Source organism: Phyllobates terribilis, unplaced genomic scaffold (assembly GCF_046119375.1).
Source record: "Phyllobates terribilis strain yellow unplaced genomic scaffold, ASM4611937v1 Scaffold_7__3_contigs__length_470593459, whole genome shotgun sequence".
Taxonomy (NCBI): Eukaryota; Metazoa; Chordata; class Amphibia; order Anura; family Dendrobatidae; genus Phyllobates; species Phyllobates terribilis.
Genome location: NW_027362767.1, coordinates 39,270,961 through 39,285,673, shown reverse-complemented (window position 1 = coordinate 39,285,673; position 14,713 = coordinate 39,270,961).

Here is a 14,713-nt window from a genome sequence, read left to right as displayed (position 1 = left end):
ACAGTGGACATTGTACAACAGTACTTATCAGTGTAGCTGTGAATGTAGCTCTGTGGAGAGATAAAATACTTACTAAAGAACAGCAACACGGGACATTGCACAACAGTACTGATCGGTGTAGCTGTGAATCAAGCTCTGTGGTGAGATAAAACATTTATTAGAGAGCAGCAACACAGTTGACATTGTACACCAGTACTTATCAGTATAGCTGTGAATCTAGCTCTGTGGAGAGATAAAACCTTTGCTAGAGAGCAGCAACACGGGACATTGTGCAACAATACTGATCGGTGTAGCTGTGACTCTAGCTCTGTAGAGAGGTAAAATACTTACTAGAGAGAAGCAACACAGGGGACATTGTACAACAGTACTGATCGGTATAGCTGTGAATCCCGCTCTATGGTCAGATAAAACACTTACTAGAGAGCAGCAACACAGGGGACATTGTACAACAGTACTGATCGGTGTAGCTGAGAATCTAGCTCTGTTGAGAGATAAAACACTTACTATAAAGCATGGATGCAGATAGACTTCAATAAGCAGCTGCAGTTTGATTGCAGAGTTTGTAATCCATTTTACGTGGATTGTAGCCATTTTTCAGATTCATTGATGAGTTCAGAAAGCAGTATGGAGAAAGGGCTCATAAGTGGAGAAAGAGAGCAGATTTTTCTCTGATAAGATATATTACAAAGTTGCTTATATTCATTGAATTATGCAAAGTTTGCGGAGACGACAGGGCAAAAAGGTTAAGTGCAATCACTGCCACAGGCTGCCTGCCTTCTATGGGGGGGTCTCTGAAGATAGTGGGGTCCGTCCATGAGTACGGCGTGTGCAGTAATCCATTACTACCTGATCACACCATTGTGGAGAGATATTAAAGACACTAGCAGGATCCAGCATCATCTCCGATGCTGGAGGAAGACCACAGATTCATCAACTGAAAAACCTAATCTACAGCAATATATCCCCCTCCCCCGCTTTTTGTTTTAGAGACATTTTGATAAATGGCTCGCGCAGTTTTCCAACAGATCATACAAAACTATTGTACGAACAGGAGGAAATGCATTACCAGGGATAAGGCATTTCCACCAATTGCATCCAGTCCCCTGGCACAGCTCCTTCAAGGTCACACACTGTGAATTTGAGGGGCCCCCACCCCATAGCAGGGAGTCAAGGATTACATCAGGGGGGGTCCTATATCCTGTAAATTAATAGTTACACAGATTTCTAATGTATTTAGACTTCGATTCATCAACACTAGTGTTTTCCAGTATTTACATTCCTCATTTTTGTAAGCTTTTCGTTTGCTGTCAGTGAATGAGAACATTCTTTTTTGCAGTTGGAGAAATGAAAATCTCGGTACATATTGTCTCAAAAAAGCTGCAAAGCGTTACTCTGTATCAGTGCAGACAAAACACACGCCTCTCTTTAGTCCTGGGCTCACGGCCGCTCGCTGCAACGTCAATTTTGAATTGAGAACAAAAATGCGTGGACTTATTTGCAATCACAACATCACGACTTCAAGGCTTTGCATGTTCCCATTAAATTCATATTGATGAAACATCCCAAGGATCGGTCATCACTATGACATTGGTGGTGGTCTGATACCCTGCATCCTTACCAATCAGCTGACCAGCGCCTTCATCTGTGTAGTGGCCAACGCCAGTTACTGCAGACCCGCGCCAATTCTATTTCCTACTTAATAAATCACTTCTTCTGAATTTATTGTTTACATTCAGTGACAGTAATCAGTGATCTAAAATGTGGAAATGAGGAATTAAAGCTAAAAGTGTATTGTCCGTGTTCCAGGAAATTAAATCTTTTTCTGCTCTGTACTTTACCCTGTTTCATTAAACTCTTCCAACTTTTTTAGACATTTTTGCACCAAAATATTTGCTATTTTTTTTGACCCTGGCCACTTTTTCTTATTTTTGGTAAAAGCGCCCTGAATAGTTGGCACGATGACTTTACAATACTTTATGGTGCAGTCTCATCAAAAACTTTCACAAACACATAGATACATTGTGTTCTTTGTATTTTGACTTTTTTTTTTTTCAACATCTCCGCTTGCTGTGATTGCATGGGAACAATAGGCCAAACATCTGAGGATTTGCTACAGTTGTATCAAGTCTTGAGAATCCTCTCCAGATTAGTGATACATTGTAGCAATGTAGAGAGATGAGAACTGCTCATAGAGTATTGTATAGACGGGATGCAAATGTAACAAACCCTCATCTCTGAGAAGTATTAGGTCTGTACCAATGTTTAGTGTCTGAATGCATACACAAATGTAACCGTCCACTGAAAGCAAGCAGAGATCTTGAAAAGGAAGACGACAGTAATAACAACATATAGTAAATCTGGTGGTGTAATTTGAAGCTTGTGGACCTCAATGTAAAATCTCCAATAGGGCCACTAAATATCACGGGTCACGTTGGTTAAAGGGACTTTTCGGGCTCAAGGGCCTGGGAGCGACTGCACCCCCTATAGTAACGCCCACGTCCAGCGTTAATGGGCGCTAAAGTGGAACTCCAGATCCATCCCTAGAAGTTCCCCCTGGTTACATACTTTCATTTCACATTAACTCCTGCATTGCTGGAAGGTCACTCACTGGACTCTTCATTACCCTGTGTACCAAGAGCAAAAAACGCCTTAATCTGCCATTTCAGCGCCTTGGGATCGTTAACCCCTGACGGTCTGCAGGGGACAGCTGCATCCATTGATAGCTCAGCAATGTCACCTTATGAGGGTGGAATAGAGGCTTCAGGATCCTGCACAGGAAGTAGCTCGATTTCTGCTACAGAGGAGAAGAAATGCAGTTTGACCTCCCGAACACCGGATCCTTCAGAGCTGGAATCCGTGTTCTACGTCACCCATCACCTCTACATTTCACCCGTAGATTTCCGAACTGACGTCCAATAAACTACATGTGAATCCTGGTGGATCGGCGCCGATTGTTGGATTCATTCTGTACATTGGGGACAAAATATTAAACAGGAGCACGAGCGCCTCCTAATCGAGGGCAATTTTAATTTGACCCCATGAGGGAAAAACACATTTTGCAAAAATATCCAACATGGTTCAATTATTTGCGAGTGTGATGGCATGAAATTACATGTACAATCGCATACAGGGCTGTGATCCCCAACTTCTGAGACTACAACTCCCAGCAAGTTATAGAAGCAGTGATCACGAATCTCCTCTGCTAAGAAACTACAACTCCCAGCATGCCAGGACTGCCAAGGACTGTGATCAACAACTTCCAGCTGCTGTGAAACTACAATTACCAGCATAGCCAGACAGATATCTAACTTCTAGCTGTCATGAAACTACAACTCCCAGCAAGCCAAAAGATCATTAGCCTCTATCTGATGTGAAACTACAACTCCCAGCATGGCCAGACAGAGATATCTAACGTCTAGCTGTCATGAAACTACAACTCCAAGCATGCCAAGAGATCACTAGCCTCTATCTGATGTGAAACTACAACTCCCAGCATGGCCAGACAGAGATATCTAACCTCTAGCTGTCATGAAACTACAACTCCAAGCATGCCAAGAGATCACTAGCCTCTATCTAATGTGAAACTACAACTCCCAGCATGGCCATACTGTAGCCTTCAGCTGTTGTGAAACTACCAACTCCCAGCATGTCCAGACTGCCAAGGACAGAGATCACCAACTTGCAGCTGCTGTCAAACTACAACTCCCAGCATGGCCAGACAGAGATATCTAGTCTCTAGCTGTCGTGAAGCTACAATTCCCAGCATGCTAGGGCGGTCAGAGGCTGATGTGATAATTGGACCCTGTTCACATGGTACCTCACAGCTTTCATACATACAGTTAGGTCCATATATATTTGGACAGGGACAACATTTTTCTAATTTTGGCTCTAGACATTACCACAATGAATTTTAAACAAAACAATTCAGATGCAGTTGAAGTTCAGACTTTCAGCTTTCATTTGAGGGTATCCACATTAAAATTGGATGAAGGGTTTAGGAGTTTCAGCTCCTTAACATGTGCCATTCTGTTTTTAAAGGGACCAAAGGTAATTGGACAGATTAAATAATTATAAATAAAATGTTCATTTCTAGTACTTGGTTGAAAACCCTTTGTTGGCAATGACTGCCTGAAGTCTTGAACTCATGGACATCACCAGATGATGTGTTTCCTCCTTTTTGATGCTCTGCCAGGCCTTCACGGCGGTGGTTTTCAGTTGCTGTTTGTTTGTGGGCCTTTCTGTCTGAAGTTTAGTCTTTAACAAGTGAAATGCATGCTCAATTGGGTTGAGATCAGGTGACTGACTTGGCCATTCAAGAATATTCCACTTCTTTGCTTTAATAAACTCCTGGATTGCTTTGGCTTTATGTTTTGGGTCATTGTCCATCTGTAGTATGTTCTGCATTTTCTATTGACCTTATTGCAGGTCCTGTTAGTAAATAAAAGTCCTGATGTTTTCCTATTTCCCTATCAGTGTCCGCTTGAGCAGGATGACAACCAATATGGCCGCCAATCCACGTCATAAAGGTTACGTTACAGCCAGGCTTGTTACCCCTCATCCCCGCAACTACATTGCTGCCAATACTTGTCCCTCAAACATTCTTCATATTGTGTGTGGGGTGTTATGGGATCATCATACTGTGTGTGGGGGATGTTATGGGATCATCATACTGGGTGGGGGATGTTATAGGATCATCATACTGTGTGTGGGGGATGTTATGGGATCATCATACTATGTGTGGGGGATGTTATGGGATCATCATACTGTGTGTGGGGAACGTTATGGGATCACCATACTGTGTGTGGGGGATGTTGTGGGATCATCATATTGTGTGTGAGGGATGTTATGGGATCATCATACTGTGTGTGGGGGATGTTATGGGATCATCATACTGTGTGTGGGGGATGTTATGGGATCATCATACTGTGTGTGGAGGGTGTTATGGGATCATCATACTGTGTGTGGAGGGTGTTATGGGATCATCATACTGTGTGTGGAGGGTGTTATGGGATCATCATACTGTGTGGAGGATGTTATGGGATCATCATACTGTGTGGAGGATGTTATGGGATCATCATACTGTGTTGAGAGTGTTATGGGATCGTCATACTGTGTGTGGGGGATGTTATGGGATCATCATACTGTGTGTGGGGGATGTTATGGGATCATCATACTATGTGTGGGGGATGTTATGGGATCATCATACTGTGTGTGGGGGAAGTTATGGGATCATCATACTGTGTGTGGGGGATGTTGTGGGATCATCATACTGTGTGTGAGGGATGTTATGGGATCATCATACTGTGTGTGGGGGATTTTATGGGATCATCATACTGTGTGTGGAGGGTGTTATGGGATCATCATACTGTGTGGAGGATGTTATGGGATCATCATACTGTGTGGAGGATGTTATGGGATCATCATACTGTGTGGGGGTGTTATGGGATCATCAAACTGTGAGTGGAGGATGTTATGGGATCATCATACTGTGGGTGGAGAGTGTTATGGGATCATCATACTGTGTGTGGAGGGTGTTATGGGATCATCATACTGTGTGTGGAGGGTGTTGTTTGATCATCATACTGTGTGTGGAGGGTGTTATGGGATCATCAAACTGTGTGTGGAGAGTGTTATGGGATCATCATACTGTGTGTGGAAGGTGTTATGGGATAATCATACTGTGTGTTGAGGGTGTTATGGGATCATCATACTGTTACGGGATCATCATACTGTGTGAGGAGAGTGTTATGGGATCATCATACTGTGTGTGGAGGATCATAGAATCATAGAATCATAGAATGGTAGAGTTGGAAGGGACCTCCTGGGTCATCTGGTCCAACCCCCTGCTCAAAGCAGGATTCACTAGATCATCTCAGACAGATGTCTGTCCAGCCTCTGTTTGAAGACGTCCATTGAAGGGGAACTCACCACCTCTCGTGGCAGCCTGTTCCACTCATTAATCACCCTAACTGTCAAAAAGTTTTTTCTAATATCTAATCTGTGTCTCCTCCCATTTAGTATCATCCCATTGCTTCTAGTCTTTCCTTGTGCAAATGAGAATAAAGATGATCCTTCTACAATGTGACAGCCCTTGACATATTTGTAGACAGCTATTAAGTCTCCTCTCAGTCTTCTTTTTTGCAAGCTAAACATTCCCAAATCCTGCAACCGTTCCTCATAGGACATGGTTTGCAGACCAGTCACCATTCTGGTCGCTCTTCTCTGAACTTGCTCCAGTTTGTCTATGTCTTTTTTAAAATGTGGTGCCCAAAACTGTACACAGTATTCCAGATGAGGTCTGACCAAAGAGGAGTAAAGACCGATAATGACTTCACGTGATCTAGACTGTATGCTTCTGTTAATACATCCCAGAATTGTATTTGCCTTTTTTGCTGCTGCATCACACTGTTGACTCATGTTCAGTCTATGATCTATTAGTATACCTAAGTCTTTTTCACATGTACTGTTGCTTAGCTCTATTCCTCCCATTCTGTATATACTTTTTTCATTTTTATTGCCCAGATGTAGTACTTTGCATTTTTCCCTGTTAAAAACCATTCTGTTGGTTGCTGCCCACTGCTCCAGTTTATTTAGGTCTTTTTGAATCCTCTCTCTCTCTTCTCTAGTATTAGCTATCCCTCCTAGCTTTGCGTCATCAGCAAATTTAATCAGTTTACCCTCAATTCCTTCATCTAAATCATTGATAAAGATGTTGAACAATACAGGTCCCAGGACGGAGCCCTGTGGTACCCCACTTGAGACATTCATCCAGCTGGATGTGAAGCCATTTACAACCACCCTTTGAGTCCGATCACTAAGCCAGTTATGAATCCACCTAACAGTTGCCTGGTCCATTGCATACTTGGTCATTTTTTCAATAAGGATGATGTGAGATACTTTGTCAAATGCTTTGCTGAAGTCAAGATATACTATATCTACAGCATTTCCCTGATCCACCCAGTCAGTGATTCTGTCATAGAAGGAAATTAAGTTAGTCTGACATGACTTGTTAGTTACAAACCCATGCTGACTCTGGTTAATCACTTCATTCTTATCCATGTACTTACATACATGTTGTTTAATAATTTGTTCAAAGATCTTTCCTGGTATAGAAGTCAGACTCACCGGCCTATAGTTCCCTGGGTCCACCTTCTTCCCCTTTTTGAAGATAGGAACAACATTTGCTCTTCTCCAGTCTTCTGGGACTTCTCCTGTTCTCCAAGAATTTTCAAAGATTATGGAGAGTGGTTCTAAAATTTCTTCTACAATCTCCTTCAGTACTCTGGGGTGTAATTCATCTGGACCTGGAGACTTGAACTCATTTATGTTAGCTAAATATTCCCTCACAATCTTTCTGTTTACTGATAACTTGGATTCCTCTATTCCTTTAAAAGGACAGTGAAGATCAGTTGATGTTACATTTTCTTTCTGAGAGAAAACAGATGCAAAATAGGAATTAAAAAGTTCGGCCTTCTCAACATCCTCTCTTACCATTTCTCCATTTTCATCCTGTAAAAATCCTATAGCATCTTTGACTTTTCTTTTACTTTTGACATACCCCCAAAATCCTTTTTTATTGCTTTTGACATCTCTTGCAAGCCTTAATTCATTGTCAGCTTTAGCTAACCTGATACGTGCCCTACAGGATCTGCAGACTGCATTATAATCTTCTTTAGATATGCCTCCCTCTTTCCATTTAATAAACATTTCTTTCTTTCTTTTTAGCATGTGTTTAAGTTCTGTGTTCATCCATCCTGGTTTCCTTAAATGCTTCCCATTCTTCCTACTTTTCGGGATTGTTAACGATTGTGCTTTGAGAATCTCATTTTTAAAAATTTCCCATCCTTCCTGGACATTTTTGTCCTTAAGGACATCCAGCCATTGGATCCCTCCTATTCTCTTTCTGAGTCTCTTAAAATCTGCCTTTCTAAAATCTAACCTTGAAGTTTGAGTCTTCACATGTCTTCCTCCTCTAGTTATCCAAAATTCTATAATAGCATGATCGCTGCCTCCTAGGGTCCCAGCCACCTTTACCTCCTCAACCATTTCCTCCCTGTTTATAAGAATTAGATCCAAAGTAGCAGATCCCCTTGTTTTCTCCCCTACCTTTTGGAAGATAAAGTTGTCAGCAAGAGAGGATAAGAATTTGCTTGACATGTTAGTTTTACTTGAGAGAGATTCCCAACAAATGTCTGGATAGTTGAAATCTCCCATGACCACTACGTCATATTTTTTGGAGAACTTGGTCATTTGATACATAAAGAGTTCATCCATATCTTCAGCTTGCCCAGGTGGCCTGTAGTAAATGCCTACAATGGTGTCCTTTCCGTTGTTCTCTCCTTGTATTCTTACCCAAACAGTTTCCACAGAACTCCCAGTCTCTGAAGCTTCAATCTCTGTGCAGATATACGCTTTTCTAACATACAATACAACACCTCCTCCTCGTTTATCAAGTCTGTTTCTTGCAAATAAGTTGTATCCTTTTAGCCTTTTATTCCAATCATGTGTATCGTCCCACCAAGTTTCAGTGATTCCAATGACATCATATTCCTTTTCCTGCATTAGTAGTTCCAATTCTCCTTGTTTGTTGCCCATGCTTTGTGCATTTGTATAAAAACATTTTAGTTTGTGATTGGTTTCTCTTCCTCCCATATTTTTATTATTTAGATTTTTTTGTCTTTGTTCTTCTTTTCCACTTCCAGTAGCAGAGATCTCAATAGTATTTGTCAGCTGTATGGCTTTTTCTGGCCTTTTGCTTCCCTTCCCACATTGTTCTAGTTTAAAGCTCTTCTGATGAGTGTAGCAAGGCGACTTCCAAATACATGTTTTCCAGTCTTCGTAAGGTGCACCCCATCTCTAGCAAGTAGTCCATCGTATAGGTAATTCATTCCGTGATCCAGAAATCCAAATCCTTGTTGACGGCACCATCGACGTAGCCAGTTGTTCACCTGTAGAATCTTATTCCACCTCATTGTTCCATGGCCATCCACTGGGAGGATGGATGAGAAGACCACCTGCGCTCCCAATTCTTTCACTTTCTTGCCTAAGTCTTCAAAGTCACTGCAGATGGTTTCCAGGTCCTTTCTTGCGGTGTCATTTGTCCCCACATGTATTAGCAGGAATGGGTAGTGATCTGTAGGTCTGAAGAGTCTTGATATCCTGTCAGACACATCTTTAATTTTTGCTCCTGGAAGACAGCACATTTCTCTTGAGGTTATGTCTGGTCTGCAGATAGCGGCCTCTGTTCCTCTTAACAGGGAATCCCCCATGACCACCACTCTCCGTTTTTTCTTCACAACATTCTTCTTTCTCCATCCAGGAGGATTCTGAGGGCTTACAAGGTTATTCATTGCTGGCAAAGTCTTATCTTGCTGTATTTCTTCATGGTTCTCCTGTGTGAGAGCCTGGTACTGGTTCCTGAGCAGTATGGGTGCTGACTGCCTCTCGATCCTCCTGCTTCTGTGGGTCACAGGCTTCCATTCCTCTGTTTCGTCAGGTGCAGTTCGAATTTCTTCTCTTTCTGAATCATGAAGAGATAATTCTGCTCTGTCTAAGAACTCTTCACCTTCCTTAATGATTTTCAAGGTAGTTAACCTCTCTTCTAGATTTCGCAACTTTTCCTCCAACAGGGACACAAGCTTGCATTTCTGGCATGTGAAGTTTGGCTTTTCCACTGGCAAGTCTGTGAACATGTAGCAGGATATGCAGCTCACCAAATGGCTCCTGGACTCTTCCATGTTCTTATTGTTAATGTTCTGAAAACAGTGAAAAAAGCTTAAAAAAAAAGCTTCAAAATGCGCGCACCGGTCCGGCGCGCGGTTTACCGATGTCCTCTTTTCAGCTCCAACAGCCAAAATCCAGTGTTCTTTGAGCTCGCGGAGACTCTTCACTTACCCCAAAATGCAGTGGGAATATGCAAATTATCTCCTCAGGACTCCTCCCCTGGTTTACCGATGTCCTCTTTTCAGCTCCAACAGCCAAAATCCAGTGTTCTTTGAGCTCGCGGAGACTCTTCACTTACCCCAAAATGCAGTGGGAATATGCAAATTATCTCCTCAGGACTCCTCCCCTGGTTTACCGATGTCCTCTTTTCAGCTCCAACAGCCAAAATCCAGTGTTCTTTGAGCTCGCGGAGACTCTTCACTTACCCCAAAATGCAGTGGGAATATGCAAATTATCTCCTCAGGACTCCTCCCCTGGTTTACCGATGTCCTCTTTTCAGCTCCAACAGCCAAAATCCAGTGTTCTTTGAGCTCGCGGAGACTCTTCACTTACCCCAAAATGCAGTGGGAATATGCAAATTATCTCCTCAGGACTCCTCCCCTGGTTTACCGATGTCCTCTTTTCAGCTCCAACAGCCAAAATCCAGTGTTCTTTGAGCTCGCGGAGACTCTTCACTTACCCCAAAATGCAGTGGGAATATGCAAATTATCTCCTCAGGACTCCTCCCCTGGATGCTAGGGGATCATCATACTGTGTGTGGAGCGTGTTATGGGATGATCATACTGTGTGTGGAGAGTATTATGGGATCATCATACTGTGTGTGGAGAGTGTTATGGGATCATCATACTGTGTCTGGAGAGTGTTATGGGATCATAATACTGCGTGGGGGGTGTTGTGGGATCATCATACTGTGTGTGGAGAGTGTTATGGGATCATCATACTGTGTGGGGGGTGTTGTGGGATCATCATACTGGGTGTGGGGGATGTTATGGGATCATACTGTGTGAGGGATGTTATGGGATCATCATACTTGTGTGGATGGTGTTATGAGATCATCATTCTGTGTGTGGGGGGTGTTATGGGATCATCATACTGTGTGTGGAGGATGTTATGGGATCATCATACTGTGTGTGGGGGGTGTTGTGGGATCATCATACTTTGTGTGGAGAGTGTTATGGGATCATCATACTGTGTGGGGGGGTGTTGTGGGATCATCATACTGTGTGTGGGGTGTTATGGGATCATCATACCGTGTGGAGGATCTTATGGGATCATCATACTGTGTGGAGGATGTTATGGGATCATCATACTGTGTGTGGAGAGTTTTTGGGATCATCATACTGTGTGTGGAGGGTGTTATGGGATCATCATACTGTGTGTGGAGGGTGTTGTTTGATCATCATACTGTGTGTGGAGGGTGTTATGGGATCATCAATCTGTGTGTGGAGCGTGTTATGGGATCATCATACTGTGTGTGGAGGGTGTTATGGGATAATCATACTGTTATGGGATCATCATACTGTGTGAGGAGAGTGTTATGGGATCATCATACTGTGTGTGGAGGATGTTAGGGGATCATCATACTGTGTGTGGAGAGTGTTATGGAATGATCATACTGTGTGGGGGGTGTTATGGGATGATCATGCTGTGTGTGGAGAGTGTTATGGGATCATCATACTGTGTGTGGAGGGTGTTATGGGATCATCATACTGTGTGTGGAGAGTGTTATGGGATCATCATACTGTGTCTGGAGAGTGTTATGGGATCATCATACTGTGTCTGGAGAGTGTTATGGGATCATCATACTGTGTCTGGAGAGTGTTATGGGATCATCATACTGCGTGGGGGGTGTTGTGGGATGATCATGCTGTGTGTGGAGAGTGTTATGGGATCATCATACTGTGTGTGGAGGGTGTTATGGGATCATCATACTGTGTGTGGAGAGTGTTATGGGATCATCATACTGTGTGTGGAGAGTGTTATGGAATGATCATACTGTGTGGGGGGTGTTATGGGATGATCATGCTGTGTGTGGAGAGTGTTATGGGATCATCATACTGTGTGTGGAGGGTGTTATGGGATCATCATACTGTGTGTGGAGAGTGTTATGGGATCATCATACTGTGTCTGGAGAGTGTTATGGGATCATCATACTGTGTCTGGAGAGTGTTATGGGATCATCATACTGTGTCTGGAGAGTGTTATGGGATCATCATACTGCGTGGGGGGTGTTGTGGGATGATCATGCTGTGTGTGGAGAGTGTTATGGGATCATCATACTGTGTGTGGAGGGTGTTATGGGATCATCATACTGTGTGTGGAGAGTGTTATGGGATCATCATACTGTGTGGGGGGTGTTGTGGGATCATCATACTGTGTGTGGGGGATGTTATGGGATCATACTGTGTGAGAGATGTTATGGGATCATCATACTTGTGTGGGGGGTGTTATGAGATCATCATTCTGTGTGTGGGGGGTGTTATGGGATCATCATACTGTGTCTGGAGAGTGTTATGGGATCATCATACTGTGTCTGGAGAGTGTTATGGGATCATCATACTGCGTGGGGGGTGTTGTGGGATGATCATGCTGTGTGTGGAGAGTGTTATGGGATCATCATACTGTGTGTGGAGGGTGTTATGGGATCATCATACTGTGTGTGGAGAGTGTTATGGGATCATCATACTGTGTGTGGAGAGTGTTATGGGATCATCATACTGTGTCTGGAGAGTGTTATGGGATCATCATACTGTGTCTGGAGAGTGTTATGGGATCATCATACTGCGTGGGGGGTGTTGTGGGATGATCATGCTGTGTGTGGAGAGTGTTATGGGATCATCATACTGTGTGTGGAGGGTGTTATGGGATCATCATACTGTGTGTGGAGAGTGTTATGGGATCATCACACTGTGTCTGGAGAGTGTTATGGGATCATCATACTGTGTCTGGAGAGTGTTATGGGATCATCATACTGCGTGGGGGGTGTTGTGGGATCATCATACTGTGTGTGGAGAGTGTTATGGGATCATCATACTGTGTGGGGGGTGTTGTGGGATCATCATACTGTGTGTGGGGGATGTTATGGGATCATACTGTGTGAGAGATGTTATGGGATCATCATACTTGTGTGGGGGGTGTTATGAGATCATCATTCTGTGTGTGGGGGGTGTTATGGGATCATCATACTGTGTGTGGAGGATGTTATGGGATCATCATACTGTGTGGGGGGTGTTGTGGGATCATCATACTGTGTGGGGGGTGTTATGGGATCATCATACTGTGTGGAGGATATTATGGGATCATCATACTGTGTGGAGGATGTTATGGGATCATCATACTGTGTGGGGGGTGTTATGGGATCATCATACTGTGTGGGGGATGTTATGGGATCATCATACTGTGTGTGTAGAGTGTTATGGGATCATCATACTGTGTGGGGGTGTTATGGGATCATCATACTGTGTGTGGGGGGTGTTGTGGGATCATCATACTGTGTGGAGGATGTTATGGGATCATCATACTGTGTGGAGGATGTTATGGGATCATCATACTGTGTGGAGGATGTTATGGGATCATCATACTGTGTGGAGGATGTTATGGGATCATCATACTGTGTGTGGAGAGTGTTGTGGGATCATCATACTGTGTGGGGGGTGTTGTGGGATCATCATACTGTGTGGAGGATGTTATGGGATCATCATACTGTGTGGGGGATGTTATGGGATCATCATACTGTGTGTGGAGAGTGTTATGGGATCATCATACTGTGTGTGGAGAGTGTTGTGGGATCATCATACTGTGTGGGGGGGGTGTTGTGGGATCATCATACTGTGTGGAGGATGTTATGGGATCATCATACTGTGTGGAGGATGTTATGGGATCATCATACTGTGTGGAGGATGTTATGGGATCATCATACTGTGTGGAGGATGTTATGGGATCATCATACTGTGTGTGGAGAGTGTTGTGGGATCATCATACTGTGTGGGGGGGTGTTGTGGGATCATCATACTGTGTGGAGGATGTTATGGGATCATCATACTGTGTGGGGGATGTTATGGGATCATCATACTGTGTGTGGAGTGTTGTGGGATCATCATACTGTGTGGAGGATGTTATGGGATCATCATACTGTGTGGAGGATGTAATGGGATCATCATACTGTGTGGGGGGTGTTATGGGATCATCATACTGTGTGGAGGATGTTATGGGATCATCATACTGTGTGGGGAGAGTGTTGTGGGATCATCATACTGTGTGTGGGGGGTGTTGTGGGATCATCATACTGTGTGGAGGATGTTATAGGATCATCATACTGTGTGGGGGATGTTATGGGATCATCATACTGTGTGTGGAGAGTTGTGGGATCATCATACTGTGTGTGGAGAGTGTTGTGGGATCATCATACTGTGTGGAGAGTTGTGGGATCATCATACTGTGTGTGGAGGGTGTTATGGGATCATCATACTGTGTGAGGGATGTTATGGGATCATCATACTGTGTGTGGAGAGTGTTATGGGATCATCATACTGTGTGGGGGGGTGTTGTGGGATCATCATACTGTGTGTGGAGAGTGTTATGGGATCATCATACTGTGTGTGGAGAGTGTTGTGGGATCATCATACTGTGTGTGGAGAGTGTTATGGGATCATCATACTGTGTGTGGAGAGTGTTATGGGATCATCATACTGTGTGTGGAGTGTTATGGGATCATCATACTGTGTGTGGGGTGTTATGGGATCATATATGTCGCTGCATCGTTAAAAGACCCTGGGAACAGAAGCTGCAGAACCTCTTTGGAACTGGATCCATCAATCACATTCCAAAATCCTCATAAGCTCAATTTCCCGTCCACGTCGCCGTTTTCCCGGTTTCGTCCCCAGCGCTCCCATATTAACTACTAATTTATGGGCAATAAATAAAAATTATTTTTTTTTACAACCATTACTCCCATCATCTCCTCCAACTACTTATTATATGAAGTCTACTC